This window comes from Manis javanica, chromosome 3 (genome assembly GCF_040802235.1).
Source record: "Manis javanica isolate MJ-LG chromosome 3, MJ_LKY, whole genome shotgun sequence".
NCBI lineage: Eukaryota > Metazoa > Chordata > Mammalia > Pholidota > Manidae > Manis > Manis javanica.
The window spans coordinates 9,619,626-9,641,978 of NC_133158.1; the positions used below are offsets into that span (position 1 = coordinate 9,619,626).

The 22,353-nt window shown below is 37.5% G+C and overlaps 1 protein-coding gene and 1 pseudogene across 16 annotated transcripts in view; one reads left to right on the forward strand and one right to left on the reverse strand.

Moving 5' to 3' along the window:
* The window catches only part of LOC108409501 (large ribosomal subunit protein eL28 pseudogene), a 58,553-nt pseudogene extending 45,260 nt beyond the window's left edge, over nt 1-13,293 (forward strand).
* Nucleotides 1-22,353, reverse strand: part of FHIT (fragile histidine triad diadenosine triphosphatase) — a 1,286,968-nt gene that overhangs the window by 1,176,763 nt on the left and 87,852 nt on the right. The gene's annotated exons all lie outside the window — the stretch shown is intronic.

The window sequence follows — 22,353 nt, forward strand, 5'->3', positions numbered from 1 at the left end:
CCTTACAGTCATTTAACCTTCATCTCCACAGCCCTGTGGTACTCCTTCCCCTCGCAGAAATACATTGAATCGTGGCTAAAGGTATAAGCTCATGCTGCCTGCGTTCATGCCTGGCTCTGCCACTACCCAACTATGACCTTGGATATATTACTTAACCCTCTGTGACTCAGTTCCCTCTTCTATAAAATGGGACTAAAAAGAGGACCCACCTTATAAGGCCATAATGAGGATTAATGAACTAATGCAAGACATGGTTTTCCACAGCTCCCACATTTACCCATCTACCCACTCTATCTACAAATATGTCTTAGTCCCTATTCCAGCTTCTGGGAAAGACAATCAGCCTGACCCAGTTGAGTCAGCTGTGCCTTCTTGATCCACTCAGGCATAGTTATAGGAGACAAGTTACACAGTGCAAATGTGACCAAGGCCCACCCCTGAAGGTGAGAGAAGGGGACCGGGGCTAGGCTGACACCACACAGGCACGGCCCCTAAGCCTGACTCGCCTCTCATCCGCCCACGCAGCCACGCCTGTGGGCCTGCCTTGGATGACAGCCTGGCCCTTCACCTCAGGGCCCTGCACAGGGCTCTTATTTAAAACACACAGCTGCCTATCTGCCTCCAATGGCACCTAAGGGAGCTCCACACACTGGCACTTTATAAAGCTTAATAGTGATGATGGTGACTCTGACAAGAACGAAAGCAGCATAACAGGCCACCCCACAGGCTGCTGTCGCTTCCCTGCGGTTTGCTGCTGGGCCCTGCAGCTTGCTGCTGAAGTCAGCACATCCTTCCACCCCCGCTTACATGGCTCAGCCCTGGGGCCCACGGTCATCAGCTCTTATGCAGCTGCTAGTTAGGCAGATTTATACACCACTAAATCCATTGTCACACAAGGATTTCCTCCTCACTGCTAGGGTTTAAAGAACCTAGACACAGCATCCAATAACCAAAAGAGGAAAGGCCTCCAAAGAAAATGAACTATTTGATTTCAAAGTGCTGTAGGTCTAGAATTTCCAAGTAAATAAGATCAGGTAGGGGAGTTGTATCTTTAAAAAGAAGGTCACCATAGCCTTGGAACCTAATCCAGCCCATAAATAAAATCCCATTTGCAACTCTCTATCACACGTGTCTTTATCCTGTTGTAATCTCCTCACTAGCATAAATAAGATTTGTAGGCTCTCCTTATCCAGCCACTGCAGCAAAAGGAGCTGCCACCACATCCACACACCTGCAGTAGATGGTCGTGTGTTCTGCTCCAGCTTCCTGATCAAGAGGAACAAGCAGATGTATGGCACCAAACCCAACAATCTGAAGGCCCACAACTCCTTCTGCTACCACAGGCTCATTCACCACAAGGGCGTGGAGCCAGAAGTGGACGGCAAGGGCATGGTGTTCACAAAGCAGAGACCTGGCCCGTGAAAGCTGGCTACCTCCTACATGCGGACCACCATCAACAGGAATGCACAGGCCACCCTCAACAGCATCCGGCACATGATCCACAAGAACAAGTACAGCCCAAAGCTGCACATGGCCGCCATCAGCAAAGCCAGCGCCATCCTGCACAGCCAAAAGCCCTTGACAGTGAAGAGGAAGTGGGCCCACCCCACCAAGAGCTCCTGAGTGCACCCCCAAGGCAATAAAGACACCGGCCACCTTCTCCAAAGGGGAAAAAAAAAAAGATTTGTAGGCCAGGACATCTAAGTCGATGCATAACACATTATCTCATGCAGTTCTCAAAACTGCCCTGGTGGGTGGGCATTGCTATCATCATTTCATAGAAGAGGAAACTGAGACTTGGAAAGGTTAAGACAATGGCCTCAGATCATGAGAACTGAAAGCAGCAAAACCCTAATTAAGCCTACTTAACTGGGCTTCTCTACTGTACCACTGACTGCTGTCACTTGTTTTCCCTAATTTCAAACCAAGAATCATCATCTCTGAGCTATCTGTGGGGACACAGCTGTGCACTGGTGTTCTGTGGCAGCACCCCATACGGTAAGCTCTGTATCCACCCATCCAGAACAGCTCATTGGATACATACATTTAGCTCCATGTAAGATTTCATTGGAAGGAATGAAGCAGTCAGTGTACCTTACTTCTTTCACCACCACCACCTCTTCCATCAGCACATTTATTTAACACTTGTTGGACACCAGACACCTTGCCAAGTATTTTACAAGCATTATCTCAAGTAACCCTCACCATGATGAGATACTTTAACTGCCTGCCATTTTCCAAATCAAGAAATTGAGGTCCAAAGCCATTATCCTTGCCCAAGGTCACATAGCAAGTAACCAGGTAGAAATTCAAAGCAAGAATTATCTGACTCCAGACTCTAAATCACCATTACCAGTATTTAGAGAAATCAATTCCTGTACTAGTATGAAGATCTCATCACTACTCTCTTAAAAATATTCTTTCTTAAAAATATTCTCAGTGCTAAGTAAAATACATTAGTAACTACCTCAAATCCTTTCTAGAAGCAGGTAGGGAAAACAAATAAACAGCCAGGATTTCTATTAAGAATTTGAATAGCAGGGTATGCATATAATAGACACTTCAATAAATTCTGCTGTAGCATGAAGAGCAATCTCATTTTCAAATGGTGAATCCTGGCTCACGTGGATGTGGCATTATAATCATCCAAGTAGGGTTTATGGTACATAGCACTTTAAAGAATGCTGGAACTTTATGTGGATTTGAATAGCAAGAGCAGCCTAAAATTAGTCATCATCAACAGGCACACTCACTGGAAAGCCTGGAATTCAAATTCATTTGAAAATAGATTCAGAAAATAGCAATGTTCAATCACAGATCAAAGACAACCTAGATATCTAACTCATCATCATCTATGAGATTAAATACCCTTAATAACTATCTGAACAAGAAATGGCATAAAAAATAATAAAAGATACAGATAAATGATGGAGTACAGTGGTCAAGAGCACTTTGGGGACAGCCAGCCATGGGTGGGAGTCCTTACTATGTCACTTACCAGCTCTGAGGCTTTGGGCAGGTTAGGCATCCATACCTAATTTAAATAATAGTGGCACCTATTTGATGGGATTCCTATGCTTCCTAAGCAACAGCTATGAAGAAGATGAGGGTGGTGATGGTGACAACACTGAAAAAGACGTTGATGATCTGTCTGCTTTTATGACTAGGAAAATGGGTAGAAGGAAAATAGGCAAGTTTAGCACAAAAAGAGCATCCTCTTCTTCCCCTTTCCTGGGTTGTTTGGAAACTCCTTGCACTGCTCATCTAAGTTCAAACCCTGATCGCCTCTCGAGAGCCCCTAATAGCTTGTTAACAGAGAAAAGGCATGCTTCTTCTCTTCCCAACTAAGTGAGGGCTGAGAAATTTGCCACTCCTTAGCTTCTTCAGGGGCTCAAAGCCATCACAAACTAATAATCTTAATGTAAGGTGATTCTCCTCCCTATACATCACTGAAGCCAAGGACAGCTGACTTGGTTTACAAATGTTCAAAACAGGCCCCAAAATACAAGGCCCACTGACTTTGCAGAGTATTACTGATTCACAATGTAAACACCGGAACCATCCAGTTCAGTATTATTAGTACTTAGGGGAGTCAGGGGGAGGGAGAGAGAAGGGAATGAGCACTTTGAAAAAAACATCAATAGTATGCCAGGCAGTGAGGTGGAACATTAGACACAGTTCTAGGTCATTGAATTTATAATATAAATTTAGCTGACAGACATGACACAAATGTGAAAAAAAGTATAGACTAAGGAGGCACTTTCTTCCACTAGCCTTATCAACTTAGGATATCTATGTTTGCAATAGCAGGTAAAGGTGTGTATATATATACATAACTAGCACTGAACACATTATCCTCTCTGCTGCTACTGGGGATGCAAGAGAGGAAATACAAAGAAAAGCTTTGATCATAAATCAAAAGGAGGGGACAAGCTCCTTAAGGGCAGGAAGCATCTGTGTCCTAGTAACCAATGCATCCCCAGCACCTAGCACCGAAGTTGGCAAGTAGAAAGCACTGCAACCAAAGTGCTGAATAAATGCAAGAATGCAGGAAGGCACCCAGGATGGGACTTCAATCAAAGCCCAAAGCCCAAAGCCCCTGTTACGTCCCACTGGTCTCCCTCCTTAATCACCTAGAAGAATGTCCTACCTTACTGGTCATTACCACCACTGACAATAATGAAAATCCAAGTTCATAACAAAATAATATTTTAAACATACATAGCATACTAGGTCATTAAAAATAGACTAGGGAGTATTTTACATTGAGACACTAGGGAACATCATTACTTTGAAATGTCACTTTCTGCTTTAATTAGCACACTCTAATGATAAGTATATGTCATTCTTATCTAATGAAAAGTATTGAATGCATATGAAATCTAGGTCACAGCCCTCTTTGGGAGGTACACAGATGTACAAAGACCAAACAGAATTCATGTGTTGATGTCAACTAGATTACTTACATTGATTAATATAATTACCAAAGTTCCAAGTTTTAAAATTTAAGAATACATTTCAAAACACCAAGCATTCTCAACATAGCTTTGATCTCCTTTCACATTTCTCAAGACAGCCTAAGCTGTTTTGGGGCCACAAGAATTTTCCCAGTGATTTCTTCCAAGTCAACTCCCAGAGGTATCACTCAGAACAGGCCCACTTGCTGGGAGGCATATTTGTAATAAGACAACAATAGGTCTGCTTCCTCACAGGGCAATTTCTAAGGCTGTCTTTGCTTCCTTCCACCTACTATGAAGCTTTATCCAAGGAGAATGTACTCACTCTACCCAGCTTCAAAGATGCCAATAATGGACTTCTCTTTTCCAAAGAGAAATCTTAGTTGTCGGCTGCTTTCATTCAACAGTCGCAATATAAAAGAACCCAGGTGATTGAATACCTCTGAACTGCTTGTTGTGGGACATCAGATAAAGAAATTCTGTAACCCAGAGAGATCTCTGATACGTTCATTTGAATGTCAATACTAAACATCCTCTCTCAGCAAAAAAGCAAGAATGTGTCTCAGAAGAACTCCGAACCTGTCAATTGGATGTGACTTCAAGTTCCTTTCTACAGTCAATGGCCAAAAACAAAAATGAAGGAATGATGTTTTCTGCTTCATATTCCCCAGATTCTGTCAGAAGTGGAGGTCATTTAAAGCTTCCTCGGTGTACCCAGAGCAGACTCCCGCTTTCTCAGGACTGTAATTGGCAATGTCAGTTCTCAAAACACTCAAGCAAGTAACCAAGCTTTTAACCAGCAACCAGCAACAGCTTGCTTGGTTACCAGGGCTTTGTTCATGGCAAGCCTGCATCACCGTGAAGACTTCAGTTCAAGTCAGCACACGCAGGGCTCTCATTTACTATTCAGGTTTCATGCAGATGAGCTCATTCACACACCCCAGTGACCACTCCACCTCCAGGGCCAGGGCTCTCTCAGCACGTCCAAAATTGCAAAGCAATTTCTAAGGGGGAGCCAAAGTTTCACTCACTTTTCACGCAATGGCTCATGGAGATATTATCTTAAAATGCTTTCTCTTAAAAAAAATTTTTTTGAACTGAGAATTACATGCTGTGCTGAAATAGGATGGCGGTGGGTTCTGATTATATCTTTTTGCCCATTTCGGTTTCACTTTAAAGTATAGAAAATACCAGCTTGCTCTTTCTTCTTACTCCCTTTTCTCCCTGACACTAACAGTTAAGTCTGCTCCGTCAAAAGCAACTTTCATATTAAATGAAGTCCATCTTTTCTCTCTCCCCACTCCCCTGAGAACTGCATACAAAATGAATCAAGGCAATGGTGTGTTTGGACATGACTCTAGTCACCGAAATGGGAAAATGATACAGGTTCTAACCTGCTGTGATCACCTTTCCTCCTCTTTTAATTGAGTAAACCGGTGACTCTTCAGCTAATCTCTAAAACTCCTGTATTGGGTTTCAATACCTCATAGTGTGACAATATGAACAACAAAAGCAACCATTAAAAATAATCAGTATGAAAATAACATTGAAAAAGGAAATGTAATATTTATGATATAACATTTAAATTTCTTTAAAACAAAAATGTGTTCCACAACTTTTCTGTAAACTAACTTTTTTTACTAGGACTTTCCTAAACATGTTATATCAAACAGGATGATCCAAACAATTCATAGCAATTGTTAACATTTAAAATCAGGCTGTTAAGAAAACAATACATTTTTTAAAATAATAAAATCAGGCATTGACTTTTCAAGACCTTATTTTGGAAGGAATAGATCTCTGAGGGATTGCAAAAACAATTTTTTTTAAGGGCAAAACATTAACTTCCTAAAGTTATATACCTTATAATGTATTTTACATATAATACCTTATAATAATATATACCTTATAATGTATATACCTTATATATACCTTATAATGTATTTTAGAATTTATCTATCCAACCCAGGGAATTTTTACTTCAATAAATTTCATATTTGTTTCTCAAATGCACTATTGCTCTTCACTTCCTATACAATGACAAAATTAATGATAGCTTAACCAATCTTTAAGATACAGGATTGAGGGATAAGGCCCCAGCTAGTTTTTAAATTATAATACATGAGTTCAACAAATCATTGTATATAAGAGAAATACTTTACAAATAGAAATCATCCACCCAGTTAACAGGGAAAATAAGATAAAAATAATATGCTAAGTAATGCAATCCTTGTGAAGAATTATTGGGAAAGAGAAAGCAGCCATGACTTCAATTTGGTACAAGGTTCTAATATTTATGCATAATGTATGTATGTATAATATATTAGTATAAAATACAAGGCATGTAATATATATATATATATACATAGTGCATGCTTGTTATGTATGTGTTATACATATTGATTGTTTTTGAGAAACAGACTCATGCAATTAAGAAACCACTGGTTGTTTGGCATTACTAAAGTTACAGTACTAAGAAAAAAGATCTCTAACAAGTCTTGATCTTGTCGTTATTTAGCATTCAGATATAGCAAGGGAACTTTTACCTAAAAAGAATTTTCTGCAGATCAATTTTTGGAGTTTTTTGAATGAGAAATTGCATTCTTTTCTCTCTTTAAGTAAATGCAGTATTGTCAGTCTAGGCAATTATTGTCATGCTAATATAATAAATGAATTTTCTTTTCTATTGCCTGTGTGCTTTATTTTTACAGCTTTACTGAGATATATTTCACATATCATAAAATTCATCCATTTAAATTGTACAATTCATTAGTTTCTAGTATATTCACAGAGTTGTGCAACCAACACCATAATCAATTTTATAACATTGCATCATCCCCAAAAGAAACTGTGGACCAAATAGTAGTCACTCCCCATTCCCCACAACCCCTGTTTCCCCTAGCAACCACTAACCTACTTTCTGTGGACCTTTCACATAAATGGAACCATACAGTACATAGCCTTTGTGAGTGGCTTCTTTCACTTAGCATGTTTTCAAGGTCAATTCATGTTGTAGCATATATCAATACTTCACTGTTTTTTAAGGATAGTCTATTGTATGGATAGACCAAACTTGTTTATCGATTCATTGTAGATGAACATTTGGGTTGTTTCCACTTTTTGGCTATTATGAATAATGCTGCTATGACTATTCATATACAAGATTCTGTGTAGATACATGTTTTCAATTTTCTTGGGTATATACCCAGGATTAGAACTGCTGGATCATATGATAACTATGCTTAACAGTTCAGGGAACTGGCAAACTGTTTTCCAAAGTGGCTGATCCCATCAACTAACATATGAAGGTTCCAATTTCTCCATATCCTCACCAATGCCTGTCACTGTCTTTTTTATTTAAGTGATTCTGGTGCATAAAAAGTGGTATTTCCTTGTGGCTTTGACTTGATTTCCATAATGATGAATGATGTTGAGGATCTTCATGTTCTTATTAACCATTTGTGTATCTTCTTTGGAAAAATGCTTAGTCAGATCCTTTACCAGTGTTTTAACTGGATTATTTGTCATTTTTTGTTGGGTTGTTTAAAAGTTCTTTATATATTCAAACAATGTCCCTTATCAGATATATGATTTTCTCCCATCAAGCATCTTTTCACTTTCTTGATTATGTCATTTGACAAACAAAAGTTTTTAATTCTGATGAAGTCAAATTATCTATTTTGTATTTTGTCACCTGTGTTTTTGGTGTTGTATTTAAGGAACCTAACCCAAGGTTACAAAAATTAACTCCTGTTTTATCCTGGAAACACTATAGTATTTGTTCTTACATTAGTTCATACATTAGTCTATGATCCATTTTGAGCTAATCGTTGAGATGGAGAGGCCTAAATTCATTCTTCTGCATGTGGATATGCAGTGGTTCCAGCAACATTTTTTGAAAAGACTAATGTTTCCTCCACTGAATTGTCTCAGCACTCTTGTTAAACCTACCACAAACAAACGGTTTGTTTCTGGACTCTCAATTCTATTCTGTTGATCGATCCTTATGTTAGTATTATGTAGACTTCATTACTATAGTATTGTAATAAGTTTTAAAATCAGGAAGTGTGGGTCCTACAACTTTGTTCTTCTTTTTCAAGATTGTTTTGGCTATTCTGGGTCCCTTGCAGTTCCACATGAATTTTAGGATCAGCTTGTCAATTTCTACCAAAAAAAAAAAAAAAAAAACCAGCTGGGACTTTGAAAGGGATTTTGTTGAATATGTGAATCATTTGGGGCAGCATTAGACTCTTAACAATGTTAAATTTTCTGGTCCATAAATATGGGATGTCTTACCATTCATTTATTCTGTAATATCTCTTTAAAATATTGCAAAGTTTTCAGTGTACAAGTCCTGTACTTCTTTTGCTAAGTTTATTTCTATGCATTTTTTTTTTGCTGTTATCATAAATGGCTTTGTTTTCTTAACCTCATTTGCAAATTGTTTATTGCTAGTGTATGGAAATAAAATTGATTTTTTTATATTGATATTATATCTGGCCACATTGCTGAACTTGTTTATTAGTTCTAATAGTATTTTAGTGGATTTGTCAATGTGCTTTTAACTTAAACTTTTAAATTATTTTGATCCCAACCATATTTCTAAACATTAGTTTATGGTACTAATATATAACAATTATCCTCAATATTGAAGAATTAAATCTTGTCTGCTCCCAGCTCTCATGCAGCCCTCTCAATTAACCACTCAGACTGATGACCATTCTTCACAGGAAAGTGGAAAGAATGACATAGGCAAGAAAAATTCCTTCTTCCTTACTTAATTCTTTCTATTTCTAGTGATTAGTAAAACCATTCAGTATAGTAAAATAAAACACATGCTAAGGTACTAAAATTCTTCTGCCTAACATTACCTTGCTAAAATGAAGTGAAGCAAAATGTAACCAAAAGTGGATTTTGACATTTCATATTTTGTTGAATACTGTTAGGGTGCTGGCAATCACTGTCTCTTACATACAAATTAACAGCCTGCCATCTGTCAAGTGTTGGGATAATCACAGGGTTTAGTGCACAATATGGTTATTAGAATATGACCTGACAAAAAGGAAAAGAACACAACCTAATTTGGATTATAAAATCTATGATCTCACTTGCAAATGACAGTTTGACAAGCTATTATTCTGCATTTTGGCTTCTACAGTAAAAGCAGTTCTGTGCATTCATAATTCTATTAGTTATACAGGCAACAGCGTGTGGAAGATTGCTTTAAACTATAAAATCTGCTTGGTCATGCAATATTTTTTAACTAATTCTTAGACAAATATTTGCACCATTTAATAAGTGGAAATGTAATGATCTGAGCCTTCACATTTCCAAGTGAGGCACCAATCATTAGACAAAAATGCCTTTGTGATATTGCTCCTGGCAATTCCACAGGATTCTTCAGGGTGTATGCAAAAACAGAGCTGTAGGAACTTATTAAAACTGTTCACATGGACATACATCAAAGTCAAAAAGTTGACAGTTTTGAAAAGTGTAATATATGAAACACTTGGGCATGGAATTTACTTCATCCCCAACAGTGACATCTGCTAATGAGCATCATTAATATTGCCTACTTTTATTTATCCTAATGCCTCATGGGTGCTATCTTTATGTACATTCCTCTGTAGCACCTTTTGTTTTCATCCAGGGGAAAAAAACCCATACTGACAGCTGCCTCTAATAAAGATGATGCCAACAGATTTCTTCTCTTCTAGTTATAGTCAGAACATAGAATACCAACTTCTTTTTATTGTTGTTTTCTGTCTCTTAAAACAGTGTATAAATTCATGTTGTTCCTGAAGGTTATTTAAGGGTATACCCATTGTATCTAACACACATGCTTAAGAGAGAAATGCATTAAGTCTCAAGGCAAAGTGTTCTGTTGAGGTGACAAAGCAAAACAGATTTTTTAATATTAGCAATTATATTACCTGGGGAGCTTAAGTGAGATAATGACTATGTAATACATTAAGCAACTCACACTGCAAATTATTTTGCTTTGTGTTAGACTACGCGTCTTTTCCATTATTTTCACACTTGTTTCCTTTCACCGAAGGAAAAAGTGTATTTTTCTGTCATGTTGGCTCAATATAAGGTGAGTCAGAAGGCCAAGGCTCTTCTGCAAAGGATCTTGAGTTACAATTTTAAATACTGCAATATGAATTTTAAGAACAATGTATGATGAATTGTAAGCTGCACGATACATCAAAACTTCTCAATACTAAAACCTTCATGGCTATTATCTGAAGAAAAAAATCTGATTGAGATTTGTATAAGACCTTTAAATGTATAAAAATATACAAAATACTAAAAAATATATATGTGTGTATATATATATGTACATATATGTATATATACAAAATACTATTTACATCTCTGGGTGTAAAATGGTTTGTCTATAGCAGCAACCCTAATTACAGTACAGTAACAGATAGGGGAACAGAAAAGATAAGAACAGATAGGAGAACCATGGAAACTTATCATTCATTTATAGGAAAGATAGTCCTTTTTTTCTCTTTAGAAAAAAATAATAAATCCCAAGGACTTTCTAGCTACATTTTGCTTTATCACTTGCCTAGTACATTCATGATATGCACTTTTTAATGTTAAGGCTGTGACGAATGTAACATCATAAATGAACAAAAAAGTATTCCCAGACATAGAAGCATTAAATACATCCAAAAGAAACAGAAAAAGAGGGAGGTAAAGAGTGATAGAGGGGAAAAAAGAAAAAAGAAATATCCATGATCCATCAAAAGACCGGAAGAAAAGTAATCAAATTATTTAGGTGGTAAGACTATGGATGATTATGTCTCTTTCCATTTTCATTCATTTTTCTTCATAAGCACACATCACTTTTTAATGAAAAAGAAACTGTATGTGTATTTTTTTCTCCTGTGTGCTTTATCTAGAGATAATTTACATATAGTGCAAATACATGAATCTTCAGTGTATATCTCCATGACATCTTCACATATAAGGGAACCTCCACCCAAAACAAGATAGACATTTATTTCCAGAATATTTCCTTGTGGCCCTTTCCTGACAATAGGCTCCCCATCCTTCCATTTGTCTGACCTCTATTACTGTTGATTCATAGTGCGGGCTCTTGAATTTTACGTCAAGGAAATCATAAAGTGTGCAGTCCCTTGTTTGCAGCTCCTCTTGTCAACATACTGCTTTGGAATGCATGCATATTGTTGTATATATCAGTTGTTCCTTTTTTAGCTGAATAGTATTCCATTGTATGACTACACCACACTTTGGCTACTCATTTACCCGTTAATGGATATTTGGATTTTCCCAAATTTTTAGCTATTATAAATAAAGCTGCTGCAAAAATTCTTGTGAAAGTATTTTTTTTGTGGGTATATGCAGTGATTTTGCTCAGATTAACTCTTATAAGAGGAATACAGGACACACAATTTTTAATTTTAAAATAAGGTTTAGCATTTCTTTTATGGTCACTGCATTTAAAGCTAAACTCTATATGTAAAAGAAATTTTAAAGACCTTAACAGTTTCCACCCAAGGGAGAGGGAATACACAAAATTCAAAGCATAGATTTGTAAAATTTTATGCTCCTAGATGCAGAGTTTAAACTAAGATAAAGGAATTATAAACCTTGCAGGACCCCAGAAAACTGCCTATTGCTCCTTCTCCTGGATCTTCATTGCCTCTAATGGAAAAACTTCCAAAGGCAGGGAGTTTCCCATAGGAACGCTATTCAATCCTTCGACAACTAAAACCTCTCTTTAGCTCTAAGCATAATGGAGAAAGAAGAATAATCATAAAGTTAAGAATAAACCTATCAAATAATTAAGAGGCAAATGTTTCATGGCTGAAGGGTCATTACCAGTCAGGGAAAAAAAATTCAGAGAACTGATAAACCACTGAAATGGGACCAGTGGATGGCAGGGTCATAGATAGCAAGCACTTCCTTGGCATCTACCCCCATGCCAGAGAAAAGAAGGGTTTTCTTTGGGGACATTGAATAGCACAGTCTTGTGATCATGTTACTAAGTATCACATGTAGGGTGGCTACAAATAATTTATCATCTAAACCAAAACACCTGTGAGACAGCAAGGGGTATTAAAAATAAATACAATTGTTTAATTTTTAAAATATTCATTTGTTGACTTAAGAATTGGTTTTATTATAATGGCAGACATAAAAAAGTCCTATTCCAAAATAGTTTGCAAAAATAAAATTATTTTTATTTAAAATATGTGTGTGTGTGCCTATTGTAGGGGGAGAAAAACCCTTCTCTACCCTCTTTGTGTGTCTGGCTGGGCCTATGAGTTAAATCAATATAAAACACCTTAATAGGAAATAATACAAATTTCAATGAAACATAAAATTCAGTAAATTTTCACACATACATGGGAGCCTTCCCAAGAGAACAAAAACCCAAAGAAGTGACTAGAGCATGAAGCTTTTATACCTTTTAGACAAAGAAACAATAACTTGTTAACAATCAACAAGATAAAAGAGATTTGGGCTATGGGTAGTAAATGGTGAAGAACTAGGAAGATACGGGTTAGTTATTAACAAAGTTTGTTTATACAACCTTCATGGCCCTAAATCCCCTCTATGTGATGATAAGGACATACTCCTGGTACAGGGAGGGTACCACTCACATAGATTTATCTCCTGCTTTGGGAGGACAAAGGACAATCAGCTGGTGTCCTTGCACCAGCTGTTTCTTAAGTATCTTTAATTCAAAATAATCAGTATGCTAGAGTGACATATTATGGGGTAACATATTCTAAACTCCTTCTACCTGCATATCCAGAGCAAAGGCTAAACTGGACAAGATGCAGAGACAACTGATACAAACTGGGACTCTCCTAAGCAAATTACACTCCAGTTCTAGCAAACTGGGTGCTCCAGTCAAGTATCCCCTCCAACCCTCTCCACTGACTAAGGTAACTATAAATGGAACCTAAGGTGCTGCCTCTGTCCTTCTGTTCATTCAGTAAATAATTTTTGAAAGCCTTTGATAAGTTTGGCATTGTCCCAAATAGGGACGATACAATGGTAAATGAGTCCAATCATCCCTGGACTAATGGAACCTTCAATCTGTCAGAGAAAAGAGCCAAGGAAAAATTTATCACAAGGGTGCTAAGTGTAAAGAAGGAAAATGCAGAGTCCTTTGACAGGCTTTTAATGTGGCAGTTCTCAGTGAGGTTGACATTGTCCCCTAACATGATTCTTTTTTGCTTTTTTAATTGTTTGGGGTTGTCTCACTGATGGGGAAAGTGAGATTTTCTGAAGGGCTCCAGGGATGTTCAATGTTCTCTACTGTATGACACAGGCCCACTCAATAAAAAATGACCCTGTATCCCTCATGACTTTCAAATGTCCCGCCAGACATTCATGTAAGTGGAAACACACACACACACACACACACAATTTATGATTGTCTGTTTTACATATCAATCCAAATTTTTGATTTCCACTTAGTTTTTCAGGAATGAAACTAACATGTAAAACAAAGGAAGACTGTACTGTTTTGTTCAACATTTGACCAATTGTTCAGGATTTCAGAAAATCACATCACTGACAGCATTGGGATTTATGATACTCAGTCTATCAATATAAAGCACAACTAACTCTATTAGTCTGCATTCATATCTGCCACATGCAAATACAGAAGAGAGAATAGCCTTAGCAAATATTAAATTAGCTATGACACGATATTCAGGGATATCACCAAATTGCATTCATGCAAAGTATCTTTAAATATTTCTTTCTTTGGCCTAATATATGCCTTTGAAAATTCTGCAGCACAATAAGAAATCTATAGTGTAAATGTTACTTATTAAAATTATTTACTTATTTTGGATTTGCCTGTTTCTCAATCTTATATTGAAACTGTCCCTAGAGGTCTCCTGCACAACTTCTTTATGACTTTACATATTACTGCTTCTTTTTCCAATTTATTCCCTATTCCCTGTTGTCTGCTAAAGGGCTTTTTAAGAACCAGAGACTAAATATATGCCTCAACTTGAGAGAGGATTTCAAGATTAGTAGTATTCTTCTTGTGATTCTTTAATACCACTTGGTCTATTATCATAATATAGGGAATTATTTTACAATTAACCTTAGAAATAAGTTCAACCTGTTTCCAGAAATGGCACAACTGCTTATGTTTTCTACCTCAAAACCATGTAATTATTCTTAGCATGTGAGGCCTACTTCAATTAAGATTATTTCCCTCTTTTTCTCACCAAATATGCTATTAGACTTCAATTAAGATTATTTTCCTCTTTTTCTCACCAAATTTAGCTTTAGACTAGTTTTTATTCTAGTGTCCCCTATGCCTCTTCTCTTTCATTTCTGTACTCTGCCACAGAATTGCTTCCATCTTCTAAACCCAATTTCACTCAGGTCAACTAGATATTAACATTTGACTGATCATTGTCTTTAAGTGTAGTTGTATATTTACACTGAAATACTTAGTTCCCTTTTCTTTTTCCTTTATATTATTAGTTAAAACATTATACCAATATTTTTAAAGTATGTAGGGAGGTATATAGTATTATCTATGAATTTCGTCTTGCAATAATAAAGATGACAAAATATTTTTTATAAAAAGAAGGTAGTCTATCTGACGGGATTAAACAGTTGACTCTAATCAGATTTGAGACAGTGGTTATTTAACCTGAAACTTAGATAATGGGTAAGAGGTAACTAAATGAAGAGGGATGAACCAGAGGAAACAGTGACAGAGGCCACATTCTCTAAACCAGAATCCCCCTCTGGTAAAAAACACTAAGAGAATAGACAGCAGAGAACGTGAGCTGGAGAAATGGGTGCTAAAAAGTGGTGAGTGAACCACTGAAGGCACACAGTTGGTTTTTATTTATAAAAAAGCTAACTTTCTTATTTTAATAGGCCAAAGCATTTTGAAATACATTTGAGAAGAATACTACTTTCCACTTAGTGTGGTGAAACAAACTTTCCTTTTAAAATGATATTAAGAAAAAAAACTGTTTTTTTTTTAATTTTAGTAGTATTAGTAGAGGTAGGACAAGAATATGATAAATATATGGCTCCTGAATCACTGAATTTTGGGGTGCTCTGACCTATACCATGGAGGTCAGGGGAGGGGAGAAGGTTTGAGATGAAGGAAACAAGGGCCTGGTCATGCATCGTCCTACAGGCCAATGTAATGTTTCCTTCTCTCTTAGAAGCAGTGGAAGGCCATTAAAGAATGTTAAACAGAAGAATGGCGAGATCACATTTGTGCTTTTATAAGATCAGTATGGCATCAGTGTGGGAAACGGATTGGAAATAGGTATGACAGCTGTGGGTAGGCCAGTTAGACAGCTGTTCCAATTGTCTAAATAAGAGACTGCTGGTGCAAACCCAGATGAAAGCCGCAGAGATAAAGAAGAATTTGAGAAATAACATATATCCTGGAATCTAAAATGCCATAAATTGGAAGACCATTGGCTTAAGGATAGTTTTTCAGGCAACATTAAGAAATATGACACTAAATGAGCATATCAATTATGAGACACATCATTATTTTAGAAACAGTAAAATATGAAAAATCTATGCTTCTTCAAATGGAGGAAATAAAGCTTTTGGTGGGTAGAAAATAGGGTGCAGAAAATAAACAAATGACTGATAATGAATCATCAGTTTGAAAAAGTTAAAATTGTCAGGCTCCCCTGTCCTCAAAAATCCCAAACGTCTAATGACTTGGCTTTTTTGCTTTTTGTCTTTAAAAAATATGACAGATTATTTTGGTGGTGAAGATGGAGTCTAAAACTGAGAGAGTTACTGGAGAAAATAAATGCAAAACTCCCTTATCAGGTAAAGATATACTTGAGTAAGGAATGTTGGCTGGCCTGCTGGCCTTCTAATATCAGAGGCCTAAAACTTCTAAGCTGAAATGTCCTTCAGAAAATGATGTTCACAGCGCTCTGAATGTCAAGGCCTGGTTGTTGCTATTATTATGATAATGACGATTTACAGCCAATGCCCATGGCCTAGGCCTAGAAGTTTGTTTACAATTTAAAGTAAGAGGAGCCCTGCATTAAATTTTTGTTAGCAACCCTTGAAGTTTAAAAAAATAAATAAAAGAGTTATGCAAATGCATACCTATAATCTTTTAAATTTATTGCTTAGGGAACAAGGGGGGAAAATGTATTTCACAACTATATACATCTCCTCTGATCAAAGTTTAACTTCTCAAGATGAATATATTCTTTGACTCTGCTCCCATCTTGGGAAATTTCTTTGCTCTATTTCTTTTGTGACTTCTTATCACCTTAAAAAAAACTCAAATCAAATGGCACTTTAAAAATTAAATACAAATCGAGGATTAAAGATGGTGGGTGAGAGGAGAGACAGAGACTTCCTCCTAAAACTGGATACAATTAGAAAAGTTAATTGGCACAACTAATCCTGAGAGAGCAACAGGAAAGAGGACAGCGTCAGACTGCACACACCTGGAGAAGAGAGCAGACCTCAGCGAATGGGGTAACGTACCAGAGCTGTGGCTCCACGGGACCCGAACCCCTCCCCGACCCCAGCTCACCATGGGAGGAAGAGAAACGGAGCAGGGAGGGACTGGAAGGCTGGGGACTGCTGAATACCTAGCTCCAGAGATCTGATCTGGGAGCACAAACCTACATTTCATGGTGCTTTCATGAGACTTGCATGACTACCAGGTTGGAAAGTTAATACAGGCAGAGTTCCTGGGGAGACTGGGATTCCGACTGCTTGTGGAAAGCAGAGATCCATATCTGGCTGCTCTGGGACAAAAACTTATACCTGTGTGACTGGCCCACTGGCTCAGGCAGTGGAGACAGGCACAGCAGCCAGGAGGCGGGGAACAGCTCTTTCCTACCCCCAGTCCCACTCCCCTGTGACCCCTGACATTGCTTCAGGGACTCAGCAGCTCCAGAATAGAGCTTCTGGACACTAGGGGGCGCCATATACAAACATGCAATGCCAAAGGAACCTTGTCCAGAGTAAAATTGTTAATACAACTCCCGAGAAAGATTTAAATGATATGGATCTCATGACTCTTCCTGAAAGGGAGTTCAAAATAAAAATAATCAACATCCTAATGGAGGTAAGGAAAGACATCCAAGAACTCAGGAATGAATTCAGGTCAGAGATCCAATCATTGAAGAGCACCATGGAGGGTATTAAAAGCAAGTTGGATATGGTGGAGGAGGCAGTAAATGAAATAGAAACTAGAGAAGAGGAGTACAAAGAAGCTGAGGTACAGAGAGAAAACAGGATCTCTAAAAATGAAAGAATATTGAGAGAACTGTGTGACCAATCCAAGCAGAACAATACTCGCATTATAGGGATACCAGAAGAAGAAGAGAGAGAGAAAGGGATAGAAAGTGTCTTTGAGGAGGTAGTTGCTGAAAACGTCCCCAATCTGGGGAAGGAGATAGTCTCTCAGGTCATGGAAATCCACAGACACCCCTACACAAGGGACCCAAGGAAGACAACACCAAGACACAAAGTAATTAAAATGGGAAAGATCAAGGATAAGGACAGACTGTTAAAAGCAGCAAGAGGCAGAAATAAGATTACATACAAATGAAAGCCCAGCAGGCTAACATCAGACTTCTCGGCAGAAACCTTACAGGCCAGAAGGGAGTGGCATGATGTATTTAATGCCATGAAGCAGAAGGGCCTGGAACCAAGATTACTTTATCCGGTGAGATTATCATTTAAATTTAAAGAAGGGATTAAACAATATCCAGATAAGCAAAAGCTGAGAAAGTTTACCTCCCACAAACCATCTCTGCAGTCTACTTTGGAGGGACTGCTATACATGGAAGTGTTCCTAGGTTGGATAGCTGTCACCAGAGGTAGTAAAATCATGGTAGGGAGGGTGGAGCAGCTGATTGCGAGGCAAATGCAAAATTAAATTGACTATCCCCAAAGCCAATCAAGGGATAGACAAAAAGTATAGAATCTGATACCTAATATATAAAGAATGAAGGAGGAAGAAAAAGGAGGAGAAATAGAAAAGAACCTTTAGATAGTGTTTGTAACAGCGTACTAAGTGAGTTAAGTTAGACTCTTAGATAGTAAGGAAAGTAAACTAGAACCTTTGGTAACCACGAACCTAAAGCCTGAAATGGCAATAAGTATATACACATCGATAAAAACCCTAAATGTAAATGGACTGAATGCACCTATCAAAAGACACAGAGTCACTGAATGGATAAAAAACAAGACCCATCTATATGCTGCTTACAAGAGACTCACCTCCAATCCAAAGACATGCACAGACTAAAAGTCAAGGGAAGGAAAAAGACATATCACGCAAACAACACGGAGAAAAAAGCAGGTGTAGCAATACTACTATCAGACAAAATAGACTTCAAAACAAAGAAAGTAACAAGAGATAAAGAAAGACATTACATAATTATAAAGGGCTCAGTCCAACAAGAGGATATAACCATTATAAATATATATGCACCCAAAACAGGAGCACCAGCATATGTGAAACAAATACTAACAGAACTAAAGGTGGAAATGGATTGCAATGCATTCATTTTAGGCGACTTCAACACACCATTCACTCCAAAGGACAGATCCACCAGACAGAAAATAAGTAAGGACACAGAGGCACTGAACAACACACTAGAACAGATGGACCTAATAGACATCTATAGAACTCTACACCCAAAAGCAACAGGATACACATTCTTCTCAAGTGCACATGGAACATTCTTCAGAATAGACCACATACTAGGCCACAAAAAGGGCCTAAGTAAATTCAAAAAGATTGAAATCCTACCAACCAACTTTTCAGACCACAAAGGTATAAAACTAGAAATAAATTGTACCAAGAAAGCAAAAAGGCTCACAAACACATGGAGGCTTAACAATACACTTCTAAATAGTCAATGGATCAACGACCAAATTAAAATGGAGATCCAGCAATATATGGAAATAAATGACAACAACAACACAAAGCCCCAACTTCTGTGAGATGCAGCGAAAGCAGTCTTAAGAGGAAAGTATATAGCAATCCAGGCATATTTAAAGAAGGAAGAACAACCCAAAATGAATAGACTAACATCACAGTTATCAAAATTGGAAAAAGAAGAACAAATGAGGCCTAAAGTCAGCAGAAGGAGGGACATAATAAAGATCAGTGAAGAAATAAACAAAATTGAGAAAAATAAAACAATAGAGAAAATCAGTGAAACCAAGAGCTGGTTCTTTGAGAAAATAAACAAAATAGATAAACCTCTAGCCAGACTTATTAAGAGAAAAAGAGAATCAACACACATCAACAGAATCAGAAATGAGAAAGGAAACATCATGACGGACCCAACAGAAATACAAAGAATTATTAGAGACTACTGTGAAAACCTATATGCTAAGAAGCTGGAAAACCTAGAAGAAATGGACAACTTCCTAGAAAAATACAACCTTCCAAGACTGACCAAGGAAGAAACACAAAATCAAAATAAACCAATTACCAGCAAAGAAATTGAAGCAGTAATCAAAAAACTACCCAAGAAAAAAAACCCTGGCCAGATGGATTTACCTAGGAATTTTAGCAGACATACAGAGAAGATATAATACCCATTCTCCTTGAAGTTTTCCAAAAAACAGAAGAGGAGGGAATACTCCCAACATCACCCTGATACCAAAACCAGGCAAAGACCCACCAAAAAAGGAAATTACAGACCAATATTCCTGATGAACGTAGATGTAAAAATACTCAACAAAATATTAGCAATCCGAATTCAAAAATATATCAAAAGGATCGATCATACACCACGACCAAGTGGGATTCATCCCAGGGATGCAAGGATGGTACAACATTTGAAAATCCATCAACATCATCCACCACATCAACAAAAAGAAAGACAAAGACCACATGATCATCTCCATAGATGCTAAAAAAGCATTCGACAAAATTCAACATCCATTCATGATAAAAACTCTCAGCAAAATGGGTATAGAGGGCAAGTACCTCAACATAATAAAGGCCATATACGATAAACCCACAGCTAACATCATACTTAACAGCAAGAAGCTGAAAGCTTTTCCTCTGAGATCGGGAACAAGACGGGAATGCCCACTCTCCCCACTGTTATTTAACGTAGTACTGGAGGTCCTAGCCATGGCAATTAGACAAAACAAAGAAATATAAGGAATCCAGATTGGTAAAGAAGAAGTTAAACTGTCACTATTTGCAGATGACATGATATTGTACATAAAAAACCCTAAAGGCTCCACTCCAAAACTACTAGAACTGATATCAGAATATAGCAAAGTTGGAGTATACAAAATTAACACACAGAAATCTGTGGCTTTCCTATACACTAACAATGAGCCAATAGAAAGAGACATCAGGAAAACAATTCCATTCACAATTGCATCAAACAGAATAAAATACCTAGGAATAAACCTAACCAAAGAAGTGAAAGACCTATACCCTGAAAACTATAAGACACTCTTAAGAGAAGTTCAAGAGGACACTAACAAATGGAAACTCATCCCATGCTCCTGTCTAGGAAGAATTAATATCAAAATGGCCATCCTGCCCAAAGCAATTTACAGATTTGATGCAATCCCTATCAAATTACCAACAACATTCTTCAACAAACTGGAACAAATAGTTCAAAAATTCATATGGAAACACCAGACCCCGAATAGCCAAAGCAATCCTGAGAAAGAATAAAGTGGCGGGGATCTCACTCCCCAACTTCAAGTTCTACTACAAAGCCACAGTAATCAAGACAATTTGGTACTGGCACAAGAACAGAGCCACAGACCAGTGGAACAGATTAGAGACTCCAGACATGAACCCAAACATATATGGTTAATTAATATTCGATAAAGGAGCCATGGACATACAATGGGGAAATGACAGTCTCTTCAACAGATGGTGCTGGCAAAACTGGGCAGCTACATGTAAGAGAATGAAACTGGATCACTGTCTAACTCTATACACAAAAGTAAATTCAAAATGGATCAGAGACCTGAATGTAAGTCATGAAACCATAAAACTCTTAGAAAAAAACATAGGCAAAAATCTCTTGGATGTGAACATTAGCAACTTCTTCATGAATACATCTCCCCGGGCAAGGAAAACAAAAGCAAAAATGAACAAGTGGGACTATATCAAGCTGAAAAGCCTCTGTACAGCAAAGGACACCACCAATAGAACAAAAAGGTACCTTCCAGTGTGGGAGAATATTTTCATAAATGACAGATCTGATAAAGGCTTGACATCCAAAATATATAAAGAGCTCACACTCCTCAACAAACAAAAAGCAAATAATCCAATTAAAAAATGGGCAGAGGAGCTGAACCGTCAGTTCTCCAAAGAAGAAATTCACATGGCCAACAGACACATGAAAAGATGCTCCACATCACTAGGTATCAGAGAAATGCAAATTGAAACCACAATGAGTTATCACCTCACACCAGTAAGGATGGCCACCATCCAAAAGACAAACAACAACAAATGTTGGTGAGGTTGTGGAGAAAGGGGAACCCTCCTACACTGCTGGTGGGAATGTAAATTAGTTCAACCATTGTGGAAAGCAGTATGGAGGTACATCAAAATGCTCAAAACAGACTTACATTTGACCCAGGAATTCCACTTCTAGGAATTTACCCTAAGAATGCAGCACTCCAGTTCGAAAAAGACAGATGCACCCCTATGTTTACCTCAGCACTATTTATAATAGCCAAGAAATGGAAGCAACCTAAGTGTCCATCAGTAGATGAATGGATAAAGAAGAGGTGGTACATATACACAATGGAATATTATTCAGCCATAAGAAGAAAACAAATCCTACCATTTGCAACAACATGGATGGAACTGGAGGGTATTATGCTCAGTGAAATAAACCAAGCAGAGAAAGACAAATACCAA